This window comes from Aquarana catesbeiana, linkage group LG03 (assembly GCF_042186555.1).
Source record: "Aquarana catesbeiana isolate 2022-GZ linkage group LG03, ASM4218655v1, whole genome shotgun sequence".
Classification (NCBI taxonomy): Eukaryota; Metazoa; Chordata; class Amphibia; order Anura; family Ranidae; genus Aquarana; species Aquarana catesbeiana.
In genome coordinates, this window is record NC_133326.1 from 529,314,068 (window position 1) to 529,332,976 (window position 18,909).

Below are 18,909 nucleotides of genomic sequence, written 5' to 3' on the forward strand. Positions count from 1 at the left end.
CCTGTCCCACTGGAATCGAGACAACGCGTCAGCTATCACATTTTCCACCCCCGGTAAGTGAACGGCATGAATGAAAATATTCAACTGTAAACATCTTAACACTAAATGCTGTAACAACCTGATAACTGGCGGAGAGGACGCCGTGATTCTATTAATCACCTGCACTACCCCTAAGTTATCGCCATGGAAACGCACCTTCCGATCCCTGAAAGATGCTCCCCATAATTCCACTGCCAGCACCACAGGAAACAGTTCCAGCAGCACTAAGTTCTTCGTGAACCCTCCTTCAACCCAAGATTGTGGCCAAGGATCAGCACTCCACTGCCCCTGAAAAAACGCACCAAAACCAGTGGCACCCGCCGCATCAGTAAAAAGCTCTAAGTCAAAATTGCTGACTGGGCCCGACATCCACATTGCCCTGCCATTAAATGACTCCAAAAAGGTATGCCATACCCTTAGATCTTCCCTGTGCGTTTTTTTGATCCTAACGAAATGCCTTGGTGATTGTATGCCGCTTGTGCTGGCCGCAAGCCTGCGACTAAACACTCTCCCCATCGGTAGTATCCGGCACGCAAAATTAAGTTTTCCCAACACAGACTGCAACACACGCAACTGAACTTTTTGTAAACCTATTAAACCTGCAACCTCTTTTTTTAAATCCTCCAACTTGTCGTCGGGCAGCCTGCATTCCATTGCCTCCGAATCCAAGATTATGCCCAGAAATTTGATGACCGTGCAAGGTCCCTCCGTCTTGTCCGCCGCCAATGGAATGCCGAATCTGTCAGTGATATGCTCCAACGTTGCCATGAGCACCGCGCAGATTCTGGATGCAGCTGGGCCGATACAAAGGAAATCGTCCAAGTAGTGAATTACTGAATTCACCCCTGACACATCCCTTACCACCCATTCCACGAACGAGCTAAATTGTTCGAATAACGCGCATGACACTGAGCAGCCCATTGGCAAACACTTGTCTACATAGAATTCCCCATTCCAATGGCAGCCCAGCAGTCGAAAACTTTCCGGGTGAACCGGCAGCAGGCGAAAAGCCGATTCCACATCTGCCTTTGCCATCAAGGCCCCCTTACCATAATGCCGTACCCATCCTACTGCCGCATCAAAAGACGTATACGTAACCGAGCACTCCTCCTGGCCAATAGCGTCATTCACCGACCCACCCTTAGGGAACGATAAGTGGTGAATTAGCCTAAATTTGTTGGGTTCCTTCTTGGGCACAACCCCCAATGGAGATACGACCAGATCTGCCAGAGGTGCCTCGTGGAAAGGGCCGCCCATTCTACCCATTGCAACCTCCTTCTTCAGCTTCTCTGAAACCACCTCCGGATGTTGCAATGCAGAACGCAAATTTTTAGGCAAAGGAGGAATAACCGATAACGTACATGGGATCTTAAAACCTAACGAAAAACCTTCCTCCAACAGGACTGCCGCTCTTCTATCCGGATACCTACCTAGAAACGGCCGCATCCTTTCCACTTTCACCGGAGTCCTCCCTTTTGTTTCCAGCGTCACCTGTTCGTCCCTTACCTTGCTTAAAGCATCTTGACGCTGGATGCGTTCCCCCGCAGCCTGTACACTCGTGTTTGTACTTACACGTGGCCCCAAACTTGCAGGCCCCTGTGTTGTACTGCCAGCAGATCCCTTTCTTATTTCCTGCCGAGTGTCCCTGGGATGAAGGTCCACCGGCTCCCTGGTTAGGAGCCCTCGCCGTTGTCATCAGGCGCATCCACAGGCTGATGTCCTTGTGGTCCCAACGAAGCTCCGGACGCACCGCTCTCCTCTGTCTGAACTGTTCGTCGTACCGGAGCCACGCTGTGCCACCGTATACCCTGTATGCTTCCCCTATCGCATCCTGATAGCAAACTAACGCGGAACAGTGTTCCGGCTGCTTTTCCCCGATCACACATGCCATGATAGCAAAGGCCTGCAACCAATTCGTAAATGTCCTGGGTATTAAACGATATCTCCTCTTCTCCTCGTCGTCTTTCTTGGAACTATCGGGTTTAACCCTATCCAAGTTAAACTTCTCCAGGGGCAACAATGAAAAAATTTCTACGTACTCACCCTTCCACAGCTTTTCTCGAACCTCCTGCTTCAGGTGAGCTCCTAATGGCCCCTCAAAACACACATATATTTCACACCGTGCTGCGTCCCCCAATCTAGTTATATCCTGCCTACCCGCGACTTCCTTAGCCGCCACAGCATTGTCCGTCCCCTGCTTATCACCACTCGCCACTGCCTCCAGCACCGCAGGCGGTGCAGCCACCGCTGGCAAATCTACTGTTACCTCTGCGCTCCCAGTTGTCGGGACCCACGCCGCCGCCGGTACCGGAGCCGGCCGTTCTGCCGCCTCAAACTTCTGAACCAACTCCTTGATGCCCGCCAAAAACCCTAATAAACCAGAAACCCCCCCAGCAGGCCCAGCGCTCGCTTCACTAGCACTTGGCCCCCCGACAGTAACCCCTGTCCCTGCCATGCCATCACTACCTATAGTATGCCCTGATGTAATAGACTTACCGGGCTGCACAGGAACCGTCCCATCAGCCTATCTTCCGCCCGCCGCTGCTGCTGCTGCTCTCCTGGAAGGGGGGTACGCCTCCTCTTCCGATCCGGATCCTTCCTCCACCACGCCAGGGATCTCCTCCTCCTCTTCAGATGAGGGCCCACTAGGCCTGCCGACCAGGGCTGCTGCCGCCACCTCCATGTTTCCCCTCCTCTGCGCATGGACCGTACCGCCCGACTTCCGGACAGCCTTCCCAGAACCGGTGTGGGAAACCGCAGTCCTGCCGGCCTCCGCTCTCCTGCTCGCCATGCCCGATCGGCCTCTCTCTCTTCTCTTCTGGTCCCCTGCCGCCGATGCGGATGGCCCGGGCACCCCCGCTCTTGTCTTGGCCTGTGTTCCTGGGGGCGGGGCTTGCGCTCCTGGCCGATTCTCTCCACCTAGGCCTCAGCTCCGGTCTCTCCTCCTCCCGCCCCGCATTCCGGTCCGCTGCGGCCGCAGCACCGCAGCTTCCTACTCCCCCAGCCGCTCTTTTTGACGGTGGGCCCGCCGTGAGCCCCGCACCGGGACTACCCCGCTGCCGCTGTGATGTCCCTGGATGCTCTGGGGAGAAACGTTCCGGCGGCCTAGAGCGGCGCGCTCTGTTACCGGTTCTCCCACTGTCCACCGGTAGCCGCTCTTCTCCTGCCAGCGCTGCACCGACCGCTGCCTGGAGCCACGCTGTGCCCCGAACCGCCGCTTCTTCCCTCAGCTGGGCCATGATCCGCTCTACCTCTGCCATGCTGCCTCTAAACTTTCCACAACTTTCTGCTTGTACCTCCCAGGGCGGGCCTACTATTTATCAGTCCCCTCCCTGTGTTATCCTCCCCCTCGGCACCTTGTCTCCACCCTCTCATTTATTAACCCTGTTACCTCCGTCATGTGCGCCTTGCACATACCTCATTTTATTCGGCTGCTCCAGGCTTTTCTTGACTAGGGTTCTCTTTATTATGTCATTTAATCCCCTGACGTTCCATGATATAAGTCTCAGAGAGGCCATAACCGCATATCTAGGAACGTTTTAGGATGGGAGCAACGACAGGACTGATCCGGGAAAGAGCATACCCCCTCCAACATACAGGAATTCATCTGTAACATCTTGGTCAACAGGCCCCAGGTTAAGCCAGGGGCCAAAAAAGATGACCCATGTAGACCACTGCTGAAAATCGTATCAAACTGAGTAAAACCAGAACTCAAAGGAAAACAAAAGGAAAAAACAACAAAAAAAGGGTGTAACCGCAACCCAAGAGCCCAACCCCCCCCCCTCCCTGCACGTCCGTTGGGAAACTCGGAGTGCTTATACCCAAAACCGAACCCATTATACAGTAGGAAAGTCTCCTGTGAGAGCAATGGAGAGGCAGGCGGCCCTCCCTTACTCAGGCGGTACCACTTCCAATGAGATTGGAGATCTCCGCTCCCACGCCTATAGCATAGCAGCATGTAAACGTAAAATTAACTAAAAAAGAAAACAGACTATTGCAAGATAATGTAGCTACAGTTAACCTTGTCTCATGCATAGCTTGCAAGGCATAGTTCATCTCGAAAATAAAAAAACACCCAGTATGAACTAGGGGCACACACTTCAATATTTAACCATTTTAACCTTTGCAGATATAGAGAGAACAGGTTATCCCCCCCAACAGTGTTATGGGCATGCAGTTCCCTCAGAGAAAATAAACTCTTGCGAAGTAATATATCAGCATTTAAACTTGTCTAATACATAGTCTGCAGGGTAAAGTTGGACTGAAAAAATAATAAAAACGCCTAGTTGAGACTAGGGGCACACACTTCATCATTTAACCAGTTTAGTCTGCACAGATATAAAGATAGTAGTTTATCCCCTTAGCAGTGTCACCGGCATGCCGTTCCTTCAGGGGAAACACATTCTTGCAGAGTAATATAGCAGCAGTTAAACTGGTCTAGTGCATAGTTTGCAAAGCAAAGTTGGGCTGGAAAATAAAAAAAAGAAAACACCTAGTATGAACTAGGGGCACACACTTCATTATTAAACCCGTTTAACCTCCACAGATAAAAGAAGAACAATTTATCCCCCTAGTAGTGTCACGGGCGTGCCATTCCCTCAAAGAAAGCAAACTTTTGCAAAATAATATGACAGCTGTTAGACTTGTCCGATGCATAGTTAGCAAGGCAAGATTTAACTTGAAAATAAAAAAAAACAAAAAAACACCTAGTGTGAACTAGGGGCACACACTTTGTTACTTGACCAGCTTATCCTTCGCAGGTATAGGGAGAACAGTTCATCCCTCCAGCAGTGGAACGGGCATGCAATTCCCTTAGAGTTGCTTTGTAGAGACCCAGCAGACTTTGTTCCCGTCCATAGGCTTCCCCTCCCCCCCCCATGTTGGAATTATCAGCGATATGGGAGGAGTATCGTTTCCTTATAGTGCTACCGAAGGTATGAATTAACAACATAGCTGCCTTGCAATAGTGTATTATGTAGGAAGTTAACTGCATCGTCACAGCAAAGTATTCTCCCCGTCCCGTTCCTGAATTCCCCTCCCCCCCTCCCCCTCAAGCCAGGGCTGTCCATCAGGGATAGAGGAGGGCAATGTCATTCCCAGTCTTCCAGCATTGTTGGTATTAGCCACCTTGACAGATCCAGAAAAGAGCGGTAGTTCCTCACAGCAATATACCAGGGGAAGAGGTTTCCACATAGCAGCCTCACAGGAGGTAATATGGAGAGGGTTAACTGCATCATCCCAGCAAGGTACTTTCCTGCGTGTGAATATCTCCACCTGAGTGTAACAGCAAGGAATAGGGTGTAGGTTACAGTCACAATCCCTCAGCGTGTTGGTAAGTTTCGGGTGACTGCCATCCGACCCGTCCTGGAAGGGGAGGGGGGTCAGCCAGCAGGCAGGAGAAAAAACAACCCCCCCCCCTCCAGCAGCAGGCAAAGACTATGAGTAAAGTATTCCCTCTCCCTCCCATGCGATGAAGCAAGGTGAGATGGAGGGTAGCCGGGGAGGGAGGACAGGAAAAGCCAGTCTGTACTGGAACAATAGTAAAGCTTGTACGTTACCGGGCACGGGGGAGGCCGTCCAGCCATTGAGAGGCATCCTCTGGAGAGGTGAAGTAGCGGGTAGATTCACCATCAACAACCCGAAGGCGGGCCGGAAAAAGCATGCTATACTTGAGCCCTTTTGTGCAGAGCTGCGCTTTAACATGATCGAAAGTCCTTCTGAGCCTTTGCGTATCAATAGAATAGTCTGGGAATAACATTAGTTTTGTGTTATCAAAGCGCAATTCAGGAACTTTACGAGCTTCGCGCAGTGCCAGGTCCCGGTCCCGGAAATTTAAGAGTCTAAATATGAATGTACGTGGAGGGGATCCCGGGGGACCTCGCACAGGGGGCATTCGATGGGCTCTCTCAATAACGAAGTGCGGGGAGAACTGGGCCTGCGGGAGCAAGGTGCGGAGCAGCTGCTCAGTAAAGGTCGTGGGGTCTTGCCCTTCAGCTCCTTCTGGTAGCCCCACGATCCGCAGGTTGTTCCGCCGGCTCCTATTCTCACTGTCTTCCGCCCTAGATTCCAAGGCCTTTACCTTAACCTGCAGGGTGTGAATGGAGGCCCCCTGGTCCCGGATGGAATCCTCCGTCTCGCCGACCCTACGCTCAGCCTCTCCCATTCTTCCTCTCATCTTATCCATGTTTCTCCGTAGCAGCCCAAATTCTGTTTGAAGGGTATCAATTTTTGCTGTTAGGGTCGTCTGGCATCCAGCGATCACCTGCATTAAGGCCTGAAAGCGGTCCTCCTCTGCCGTCGCCGGATCTGCCATATTGGTTTGAGATGCCACGTGTACGCAGTCTATGGCGGGCCGTTGTAGTTGTTGCTGGGATGATTTAGGGGCTTGCTTAGCCTTCCTACTCGGGCCCGATTTGCTTCTTCTCATGCCCTAGCAACCTCCGGTGTCTGTTAGTCAGATGAAAGGATAATTCACGGATAATAAGGCAGGTGGGAGCGGAGCTCCTCTCACACACGTCCTTTCAGGCCGCCAGCTCAGCCACGCCCTTAAATGTATTTTTAACATCTATTGTGCTGCTGCCTAGGCAAGAATGAAGTTTGGGACCCCCAATCCCTTCCTGGATTTTGTGTAGCCAGTGCCCTGTATCCACTCGCGGTGCCATACCAAGCTGGCCGAGGCTCTCCAGTGAGAGGAGAGCACACCTGTCAGCGTCTGCAGGGGAGTAGTTGAGGACTCCACCTTGTTTCCTGAGGGAGTTAAGTCAGTTACCACAAAGCCGGGGAAGAGACTGGACTCAGGGGAGAGGTGCCTCCCTGGTCAGTCCACCGCATTGTACCAAGTGTCCACAGCCGGTCGGGACATCCAGCCTGAGAGAACAGGATTCCAGGTGCATATCCAGGTGCACCTGCACCGATGGTGTGAAGCGTTTCAGTGTGAGGTGACCAGTCAGGTCACCAGAAGAGCCTGCCTTTTCCAAGACGTTTGTTGGGCCTTGACCACAGGATTGGTGAGAGGGCACTTACCCATCTGCAGGAAACAAGGACACTGCACATAGACAGAGCTGCCTCACTTTTGCCTACACTTACCAGAACCTTGTTCTTGTTAATGGCCTGTTAATCAGTCACAGTGTCTGCCTTGTTATTCGGATACTGTCAGCATACCACAGATACACTTTGCTAAGCAGGAATTTAAGTGCACAAACTAAAGTGGCTAGCCGAAGATCCAAGGCCTCATCTTTCTTCCAAAGGACTGATTTTACTGGTGCCATACGGGCATGCACACACATGTTCAGGGCTCTGTATATGTAGTGGGTGTGTGGGATAGTTTACCTTGGGGCTAATCCACTGGTTGTTGATTTGAGTACAGTGTTTGTAGTTGGGCCTGTGGTGTCAGGGGATAGAAGACAGAGGTCTGACATAAGAAAGAGTCATTCTTCTACTCTCCTCCTGCCTGGACACATAGAGCCAATTTATGTAGAGGTAACCAATCTGATACAGAATTGCCACTGCTGAAGTGTTTGCCTCTGCTCTTAGGGTTATTCTCAGGTTTGGAATCCCCTGAAAGCAGCCTGAATCTATTGCTCTTGATCTCAGATATTGCTCTCCAGTTGGATTACTTGAATATATATATATATATATATATATATATATATACACTGTTATTATCTGTTACCCTTTTCCACATAAATATTGCAGTAAAGACAGTTTCTGTTTTATCATAATGTGTGTGTTTTCTATGGTCCTTGCATTAACACTATTGCCAGGTGTGCCAGAGGGGCTGAGACTGTTATTGGGGTTGAGAGGTAGAGTACAGAACCAAACATACTTAAGCGGCTTCTTTGGGGATAGCGCTACATGTGTATACGCAGATGCATGGGTTTCCCGCACATATGCATACATGCATGCTTTCCCCCACACACAACCAAAGAAGGGAAGCACATGAAGTCAGAAAATGTCCTTGTCGATGTGCACATGTTGGAAATATTCTGCGTGTGTGCAGATGTGTCAAAGGGCCCTGCCAGGACCTGATGGCCAGCCACAGCCCTTCAGGCACATCTGTGTCAAGTGCCATAATAGTGAAGCCAGAGGTCGGGGGACATCTTTAAGACAGTGCTGCCTCTGACTGCTAGATTTGAAGTGAGACTTAGTGAGTGCCTTAAGTGGTTGTAAACCCTTATACACCACTTTTTCCTACAGGTAAGCCTAGAATAAGGCTTACCTGCAGGTACTGGAAATATCTCCTAAACCTGCACGGTTTGGGAGATATCTACCATATACGCTTGCGCCAAAGTCATTGGCGCATGCACACTAAAGAAAGGGCACGATCCTGACGTTTCTAAAGGGCCCCGGAAGGAAGAGGGGTGAAGATGGACACGGCCACCAGCGGGGACATCACGGCCTTCGTTTGCATGTAGGTGCAACATAATGGGCTAGTATGTGATGCATACTAGCCCATTATGCTTTTACTTTGCAGGGGAAAAAAGTTTAGTAAAGGGTATTGTGCTACTCACTATTGTCCTTGCTAGAGAGAAAGCTGCACTGCATGCATCTCCCTGCATCTGATTTCTTAATTCTGTTGATTTGTCCCTTCACTTTCTCTTTTGCTGCTTCTTGAATACTTCCCCACTAGTAGAACCCAGCATGGTAAGTCAGTAATGGGGAAAAGATCAGTTGCAGAGAGACCACAGTCAGTACTGGTGACTAAGCTTTTGCCTGTTTTGGGTACAACGTCCACAGTTCAAATGTTATTTAAAATGTTACTAAACCTCCAATCTACCTCCTGATAAGACAGAGTCTTTGGAGTCACCCTGCACATTCTCAGTCTGGTGTGTATTGCTAGGGGATTTTTATTTCTTGGGAGGGTGCATGTGATCAGCACAGGGCCAATCAGCATTGTCCAGACAGAGGGTCAGGGATCATGCAGCCTCATAGGACAGTCAGAGTAGAATGAAAACTCCAGACACTGATAGAAGTCACAAGACTGCTATATACTGCTGATAAGAAAAGGTATTTAGCAGTTTATATTTACTGAAATAATTGCATTTCCATGTTCTGTGTACTGTGGGTATATAGTGAATGCAGGGCCCTGGGTTTAGTAACGAGGAACGATTCAAGTCGCTCCGACTTAGAAAAAGGTTCCTGTACTACTTTGGGACGACTTCAGGGCGACTTGCATTGACTTCTATACAGAAGTAATTTTGCAAGCCGCAGCTGAAGTCGTGTGCAGATCGCCTTGCAAAGTCACACTGCAAGTCGGGTTGCCCCTGTGAGAACCGGCACTTACAGTATGCTCTATTTCTGTATCTTGCAGCTTACCTGATAGATGGGGGTCTTATCTTTTACCTTACCTATAAAACATAAGAGAATACAGTTAGAGCTGTACTTTTTTTGGTGCAGTTCACTTTAGGTGTGTATATAGAATATGTATTTTGATGAAAGCGCATCAAAGAAGAAACATGCAGAACATTTTTTTAGTGCACTGCACCTGAAATGCACATAAAGTGCACAGGTGTGAATAGGGCCCTAAAGTGTTTTAACCACTTCAATACTGGGCAGGGCACCTTCATTCTCTTCCTGCCCAGGACAATTTTTGGCTTTCAGCGCTATATAAAACACTTTGAATGACAATTGCGCGGTCATGCAACACTGTACCCATATGGCATTTTTATCATTTTTTAACACAAATAGAGCTTTCTTTTGGTGGTATTTAACCACCACAGGCTTTTTTATTTTTTGCTAGATAACCCAAAATAAAAACGACAATTTTAAAGAAAAAAATTGTTTTTCTTTGTTTCTGTTATACGACTTTGCAAATAAATAATATTTCTTCATAAATTTAGGCCAAACTGTATTCTGCTATTTTCTTTGGTGAAAATAACCCAAATCAGTGTATATTATTTAGTCTGTAGGACAGTTATAGAGTCCACAAACTATGGTATATATATATATATATATACAGTCAGGTCCATAAATATTGGGACATTAACACAATTGTAATCTTTTTGGCTCTATACACCACCACAATGGATTTGAAATGAAACGAACAAGATGTGCTTTAACTACAGACTTTCAGCTTTAATTTTAGGGTATTTACATCCAAATCAAGTGAACAGTGTAGGAATTACAACAGTTTATATGTGCCTCCCACTTTTTAAGGGACCAAAAGTAATGGGACAATTGGCTGCTCAGCTGTTCCATGGCCAGGTGTGTGTTATTCCCTCATTATCCCATTTACAAGGAGCAGATCAAAGGTCCAGAGTTAATTTCAAGTGTGCTATTTGCATTTGGAATCTGTTGCTGTCAACTCTCAATATGAGATCCAAATAGCTGTCACTATCACTGAAGCAAGCCATCATTAGGCTGAAAAAAACAAAACAAACCCATCAGAGAGATAGCAAAAACACTAGATGTGGCCAAATCAACTGTTTGGAACATCCTTAAAAAGAAAGAATGCACTGGTGAGCTCAGCAACACCAAAAGACCCGGAAGACCACGGAAAACAACTGTGGTGGATGACCGAAGAATTCTTTCCCTGGTGAAGAAAACACCTTTCATGACCTTTGGCCAGATCAAGAACACTCTCCAGGAGGTAGGTGTATGTATGTCAAAGTCAACAATCAAGAGAAGACTTCACCAGAGTGAATACAGAGGGTTCACCACAAGATGTAAACCATTGGTGAGCCTCAAAAACAGGAAGGCCAGATTAGAGTTTGCCAAACATCTAAAAAAGCCTTCACAGTTCTGGAACAACATCCTATGGACAGATGAGACAAAGATTAACTTGTACCAGAGTGATTGGAAGAGAAGAGTATGGAGAAGGAAAGTAACTGCTCATGATCCAAAGCATACCACCTCATCAGTGAAGCATTGTGGTGGTAGTGTCATGGCGTGGGCATGTATGGCTGCCAATGGAACTGGTTCTCTTGTATATATTAATGATGTGACTGCTGACAAAAGCAGCAGGATGAATTCTGAAGTGTTTCGGGCAATATTATCTGCTCAAATTTAGCAAAATGCTTCAGAATTCATTGGACGGCACTTCACAGTGCAGATGGACAATGACCTGAAGCATACTGCGAAAGCAACCAAAGAATTTTTTAAGGGAAAGAAGTGGAATGTTATGCAATGGCCAAGTCAATCACCTGACCTGAATCCGATTGAGCATGCATTTCACTTGCTGAAGACAAAACTGAAGGGAAAATGCCCCAAAAACAAGCAGGAACTGAAGACAGTTGCAGTAGAGGCCTGGCAGAGCATCACCAGGGATGAAACCCAGCGTCTGGTGATGTCTATGCATTCCAGACTTCAGGCTGTAATTGACTGCAAAAAATTTGCAACCAAGTATTAAAAAGTGAAAGTTTTGATGGATGATTGTTTATCTGTCCCATTACTTTTGGTCCCTTAAAAAGTGGAAGGCACATATACAAACTATTGTAATTCCTACACCGTTCACCTGATTTGGATGTAAATACCCTCAAATTAAAGCTGAACGTCTGCAGTTAAAGCACATCTTGTTCGTTTCATTTTAAATCCATTGTAGTGGTGTATAGAGCCAAAAGGATTCGAATTGTGTCAATGTCCCAATATTTATGGACCTGACTGTATACACACACACACACACACAGTTATGCTCATAAGTTTACATACCCTGGCAGAATTTACGATTTCTTGGCCATTTTTCAGAGAATATGAACGATAACACAAAAACTTTTCTTTCACTCATGATTAGTGTTTGGCTGAACCCATTTATTATCAATCAACTGTGTTTACTCTTTTTAAATCATAATGGCAACAAAAACTACCCAAATGACCCTTATCAAAGGTTTACAAACCCCAGTTCTTTATACCGTGTATTGCCCCCTCAATGACAGCTTGAAGTCTTTTGTGGTATGTGCGGATGAGGCTCTTAATCTTCTTAGATGGTAAAGCTGCTCATTCCTCTAGGCAAAAAGCCTCCAGTTTCTGGAAATTCTTGGGCTGTCTTGCATGAACTGCATGTTTGAGATCTCCCCAGAGTGGCTCAATGATATTGAGGTCAGGAGACTGAGATGGCCACTCCAGAACCTTCACTTTATTCTGCTGTAGCCAATGACAGGTCGACTTGGCCTTGTGTTTTGGATCATTGTCATGTTAGAATGTCCAAATATGTCCCATGCGCAGCTTCTTGGCTGATGAATGCAAATGTTCCTCCAGTATTTTTTGATAACATACTGCATTCATCTTGTCATCAATTTTGACCAAATTTCCTGTGCCTTTGTAGCTCACACATCCCCAAAACAACAATGATCCACCTCCGTGTTTCACAGTAGGAATGGTGTACCTTTCATCATAGGCCTTGTGGACTCCTCTCCAAATGAAGCGTTTATGGTTGTAGCCAAAAAGCTCAATTTTGGTCTCATCACTCCAAATGACTTTGTGCCAGAAGGTTTGAGGCTTGTCTCTGTGCTGCTTGGCGTATTGTAAGCAAGATACTTTGTGGCATTTGCATAGTAATGGCTTTCTTCTGGCAACTCGATCATGCAGCCCTTCTTGCTTCAAGTGCTTCCTTATTGCTCATCTTGAAACAGCCACACCACATGTTTTCAGAGAGTCCGGAAGGCTTTCGAAGATGGAAAGGCATATAAATGGCAATCAAATTCAAGTAACAATTTTTCTAAAAAAAAATCACAAAAAAATAAACATACTAATGCATATGAACCCCCTGTACGTTCATCTATTTCTTTCTTCCTACAGCCCTCCATGCAATCAAAAGGCCGGAGACGGCAGAAACGACGCCGTCATGGCGACGAGTCACGCGATGAATCCTCACACACAGAGAGTTCCCCTCCACAGGCAGGTAACAATAGTCACCCACGATATAACATCAATAGCGACACATCAGATATACAGACTCCGGCTAGCTGTTCCGAATCTTCCCTAAATACATCATCAAATATATCTACCACCCCACAATCACAATCTTTGCCTCTCGGAACTTTTTTAGATCAAATGAGGGGTCACATACAGACCCATCAAAAGAATGCAAAAACACATCCCTCCAAAATCCACAAGACCAACAGACACCAACCACGTTAAACGTGGTCAACCTGTCTTCATACTCACTTAATCAACATGAGATGGCTGTCCTGGGACGTGGCCTCACCTTCTGCCAGACTTTCGTCTGGACAGATTTGGGGCCATTAAAGTGGGGTTCCCATTTAAAAGAAAAAAATTAAAAGTCAGCAGCTAAAAATACTGCAGCTGCTGACTTTTAATTGGACACTTACCTGTCCCAGGGTCCAGCGTTGCGGGGGATCGAAGCCCCGCTCATCCCCCCTCTGCTCGGCGGCGCCGGCAGTCTAACTGTGGGCGCCCGGCTGTAGCTTCACAGTCGGGCACCCACTGCGCATGCGCGAGCCGCGCCGTGCGCTGTCACTGGCCCCGCAATCATCTGGGACCAGTCACGTGTCCCAGATGATTGACAGGAGGGAGGGGAGAGGGGCAATCTCCCTTTCTGCGCTGAGGGAAGTGATGTCACCAGCCCAGGCACCGAAAGAGGCAGACTACGAGGGACCCTCTAGCAACAGGCATTTAGAGGTGAGTAAAAATAAAATTTTCTCCAAATGTTTTTTTTTTTTTTTTTTTTTTAAAACCCATTACTAATTTTTTTTTGGGGGGTTGGAACTCCACTTTAAGGACATCCATCTGTTTATCCGCAAAATTCTATTAAAGAGCCTTTATGCCAAAAAACCCAATTCAGAATCTGGGCAAACCAGTCAAGAATTTCAAGCATTGAACAACCTAATTGCCTTATTAGAAGAGAATGAGTCTGAGAACTCTTCAGTTTCCACCGACATTGGGGGCCCCGTTGTGGCCATGGAAGGTACACCCACCTCACAAACCAATGTACATATTCCTGATTCTTCACTCAAAAAGAAGTCCACTATCTACCCCTCGCCTAGTTCAAACCACAATGCATCAGTTTTTCTAAAACTGGTATCAGCCGACATCAGTAAGATGAAGAACTTTTCCAACTTTCATGCGAATCTCAGCCGAGACGAGCGAACTGCATTGGAGGTACTATCCCGTAACCACGACATTGTCATCAAACCCTCTGACAAGGGTGGCAATGTCGTGGTTATGGACAGTACTCAATACACTGAGATGTGTATGGCCATACTTCACAACTCAGAGTGGTTCCGACCCATCTCTAAGTCACTATTGGACAAGTTTACTCAGGATTTTTACTCATTGGCTGACACTGCATTTCACCATAATGTCATATCAAGGCAACTATGGGACTTTGTCAGAACCAGTTATTAGCAAAGTTGGGAGCCTGATCCCCAGTCAGGCGACCAAAGGGAGTGGGGGCATATTGGACTATTGCGGTACAGTAAACATTGGTAATATTATAGAGAATATAACAGTGATGTAAAAATATATAGTAGATTTTTTTGATGCAGAAAACAAATCATTGGTAATACAATACAGCATGATAGGATTAAAAATATAGCACCAGATGGGGCCATTGTTATACAATAAGACAATTGATCTCAGAAGTCAAATTCCTCAACTAGTTTCACGGACATAACCGCTTCATCAGGAGGGAGTCTGAGGATGTTTTTTGACTAAACAGTCTGAACCTAACAAAATGAGAGAAAGTACAATGAAGTTTGCCAAAAAGACATGAACAGTAAAACTAGTATTGTAGCATCATAATTAGAGAAATGTAATAGAGATTACAGGGGGAAAGGAACAAATCTGCTTACCCATGTCCCAACAGACCCCAAGCGCAGGGCTCCACCACCATAGAGTGATCTCCCACGGCGACCCGGGGGGAGCTGCAGCGATGACGGGGATAATAAAGATAAAAATATTAAAGTGGTTGGGTATACTAGGTTGCCAATATAAAACAAGTGAACAAGTGACACATTGGATAATAGGGGAATAAATTGGTGGAGGTGTGAGGACTGATGTGAAGGATTGCATAATACAAAGATAAGGATGAAGGGGTGCAAGGGAAACATAAAAAGATATTAGAAGCCAAAAAGAATTGTGAAAAGGTGGAGTAATGTTGGGTTGGATATGGTGAAGGAGAATGAAAGACATAGGGGGAGGGAAAACGGAAGGGGAAGGGGAGAAATGGGAAATAATTGGGCCAGGGCAAGGGTAGGGGAGGGAGAGAGGGAGAGGGAGAGAGTGGACAAACCGAGGGGGGAGGAAAGAGAGGGAAAGGGGGGAAGGGAAAACAGGAAAAGAAGGGGGTGTGGAAATGTGAAGTGATTGAGGGCACAATGATACCTGATGCTGGTATAGACATAGGAAGGTACCCGGGGAGGCACCCTGGGAGGGGCCAATACCGTGTGAAGCCGAGGAAGAGTTAATCAGGACTGCAGGCAAGGGGCGTAAGCGGGATACAGCATGTTCGCCCATGCCTGGAGCATCTAGAGGGAAAAAAAGGCACGGTCAATTTGAACCAATGCTGGTGCCCTGAGGTACGGGACTGTAAAGTAGTAGGGTAAAATGGGTGATTCCCTCCTGACTTACTATGGGCTGGCCATACTACACGATGCCCGAAACCAGGGGCCGACCGTCAACAAGCAAACAGGCAAAGCCTGCTATTAGTAGCTCCCGACTGAGCGACGCTAACCACACGCCGGTAGGACGCGGGCGCATGACGTCGCAGGGTCAGAGGTCCCACACAGCGCTCGCTCGAGATGATTGCGTGCACGCGCATGCGCAAAATAATATATTAATATAAATATGATAAAAATTGACATAATAAAGCTTGAAATGGATAAATTAGGGATTAAATACCCTAAAACTGATGCAGTCGCCAACATGACATAAACCCATAAGAACTTAATTACATAATGCAATGTATATAAGTGAGGGAGGGCCGAGGACAAAAGCCACATGATTGGGTACAAACATGTGAAAGAGGGCGAGGAGCCAAATTAATTGTGTCTGACCGGCCTGATGGCCGTCTGTCATGGAGTGTTGCATCAGGGATAAATGTAAAAGAGGTAGTGGCATAAAGGGAGTAATAATATATATTGAGAGAGACCCCCCCAAAACAGACATATAGTCAATGGGGGTTGATTAAAAATGAAGGGTGGGATAATTGGGGCCGGAGAGGTGGGGGTGGGGGAACCAGTTACCCAAGGGAGCCGACCTTTTATGTGCTACCTAAGCTTCATAAACCAAAAAAAGAAACCACCAGGCAGACCCATCATTGTCACAGTTTAGTGAATGTGAACCCAACTACACTGAATTAATTTTGACCTCTCTTGAATTCATACTTCACCATAACGTTTTTTGCTTTGATGGTTCCCACTACCTCCAGGTACAGGGTGTTGTGATGGGGACATGTTGTGCCCCATTGTACGCCAATCTGTACCTGGGGGAGTGGGAACATTCACTGCTTGTTCATAAATCATTGTCTATGTACATGTGCCATGTATTAACGTGGCGACAATACATAGATGACATATTCCTCATTTGGGATGGATGGATCGATCTACTACATCAATTTTTGGACTCAATCAATAGGAACAAGTTCAATTTAAAATTTACGATGAATCATAGTCCAACTGAAATCACGTTCCTAGATGTGCTTGTAAAGAAACAGCTTAATGGGAGCCTGTCTAGTGAATTATACCGAAAGCCGACAGCAGGGAATTCTCTGCTCCACGCGACAAGCTTCCACCCCAAGCCTCTCCTTGCCTCAATACCTTACAGTCAATATCTAAGAGCTCGCCGTAACTGCTCTGATGATGTTGGATTCAAAATCGAGGCTAATATCTTGAGAAAAAGACTCCTCGAAAGAGGATACTCAAGTACATGCCTTAAAAAAGCGTACAAACAAGCCATTAACAAATCACGTCGTGATTTGCTAAACACACAAAAACAACCTTCCAACAATGAGATAACAAGAATTATCACAAAATACTCACTACAACATAAGCAAGTTAAACGAATTTTAAATAAATATTGGCATTTATTAACCATGGATCAAACTTTGGCTCCCTTTGTCCCCAGCTCTCCAGCTATCACCTTTAGGAGAGGGCCCTCTATAGGTGACAAATTGGTTAGCAGTGAGTACAGACCCTATAGAGGGGATGTATGTAAAACTTTGGGGACCCTACCATGTGGGGGGTGTCCATACTGAAAGTATATGGACAGACGCAATGACATTACCTTACCAAATGGCCAACACTTCTCTCCCAAACACTATGTGAACTGTAAGACCCCTGGAATAGTATATTTGCTGACATGCAAATGTGGGTGCTACTATGTTGGTAAAACTATAAATGAGTTTTGGAAAAGGATATACCAACACCTCAATACCATACGAAAACACGACCCTGATGTACCCATTGGCCGCCACATGGCCTTAGTTCATCCAGAATCGATTCCCAAAGTTCACTTTCTTGCCCTTGACCATATCCACTTCAGCTCCAGAGGTGGCGACTCCAACAAATGCCTCCTCCAGTGTGAGTTGAGGTGGATATATAACCTACGGGCCAATTTTCCACCTGGCCTCAACGAGGCTTTCAACTTCAGACCCTTTCTCCCTGGTTTCACATCAGGGGTTTGCGAGCTGAATCTGTAAGGGTTCTCTCTTCTGCCTCCTTTTTCCTTTCTTTTCTTTTTATGTGTCTTTATTGATCGCTGTTCTGACTGCCTCAGTGCATATAAATTAATATTGAATTGCATCCATATATATATGGTGTTGTTATATGTAGTGTAATGTACATTTTTCTTTTTTGTGTACATTCTGGTGATCCATTTTTTGTAATTCGTATAGTATTCATTTATCTATTTACTCTATGATGCCTTTTCTTCTTTTACCCTCTGTACAACAGGCTGGCTATATTTTCTTTGTCCACTAGATGGCGCAGCTTGTGATGCACGGACCGTCTGTCTGCTCGCAGACACCCGGCGGGTAAGCTTCACTTGCATTTAGCTGGAAGGCAGTGTTTTATCACCTAGCCTCCTGTGCTTTTCATGCGAGGAGGAGCTTTCTGTGTCCCCACTGTTGGTTCCATACAAATGGGGATTTCACACCCGCCGGTGACGCGCTGACACGTGACGTCATCACACCATCTGGGCGCGGCTACGCCGCGCGCCTCCGCGTCAGGGAGACGTTCTGAGCTCCATCTACAGCTGTTATTCATATAGCTGATCAGTTGGGGCAAACCCATTTACGCTGTCAGTCACACTGATTGGCTAAAGCCATATCAGCTGTGTTACTTAGGACGCAGACACTCACTGGGCACTTGTCAGTTGTGGAACTGCCGCCCAGAGGTCTGCATCTTGAATGTGTAAAGCTAAAGGTAAAACTACTATTTGCACTGGCTAACTGGGGATAGATATCCCTATGTCCCTACATTGCAGTCTGACAGATTTCTCAAACTGTACGTGGGACTAACTTTATATTGTCCTCCCTTTTCTCTACTACCTGACTATTTAGATCGCAATCAGGCGTCTCTTGTGGATGTGCTGCAGCATTTGGTCCTGCACCTACAACTGCCCATCCTATATTCTTGTGGACCTCTCAGCCAGCCCATTCTGTTTCTGGTTATTGTTTTGTTTGATTTTCTATGAACCTCATTTCTGTAAGTACAACTAGTCCTAATATTAAATAATATATAAATTGTTATGACTGACACTCTCCCACAACTCTATATATCATGATGTCATTTCATTACCCTATAAATTTTACATTACAGATAAGGATTTGATCACCCAACTGTAAATCCCCTGATGAAGGAACACTACATATTAATTTCCGAAACATGTTGGTATACATGCTGTAAATCTATCCGTCTGACCTCAACTCTATTCAGGCAGCGGGTTGTAATCTCTGGGTTGATATATTTACCTTGT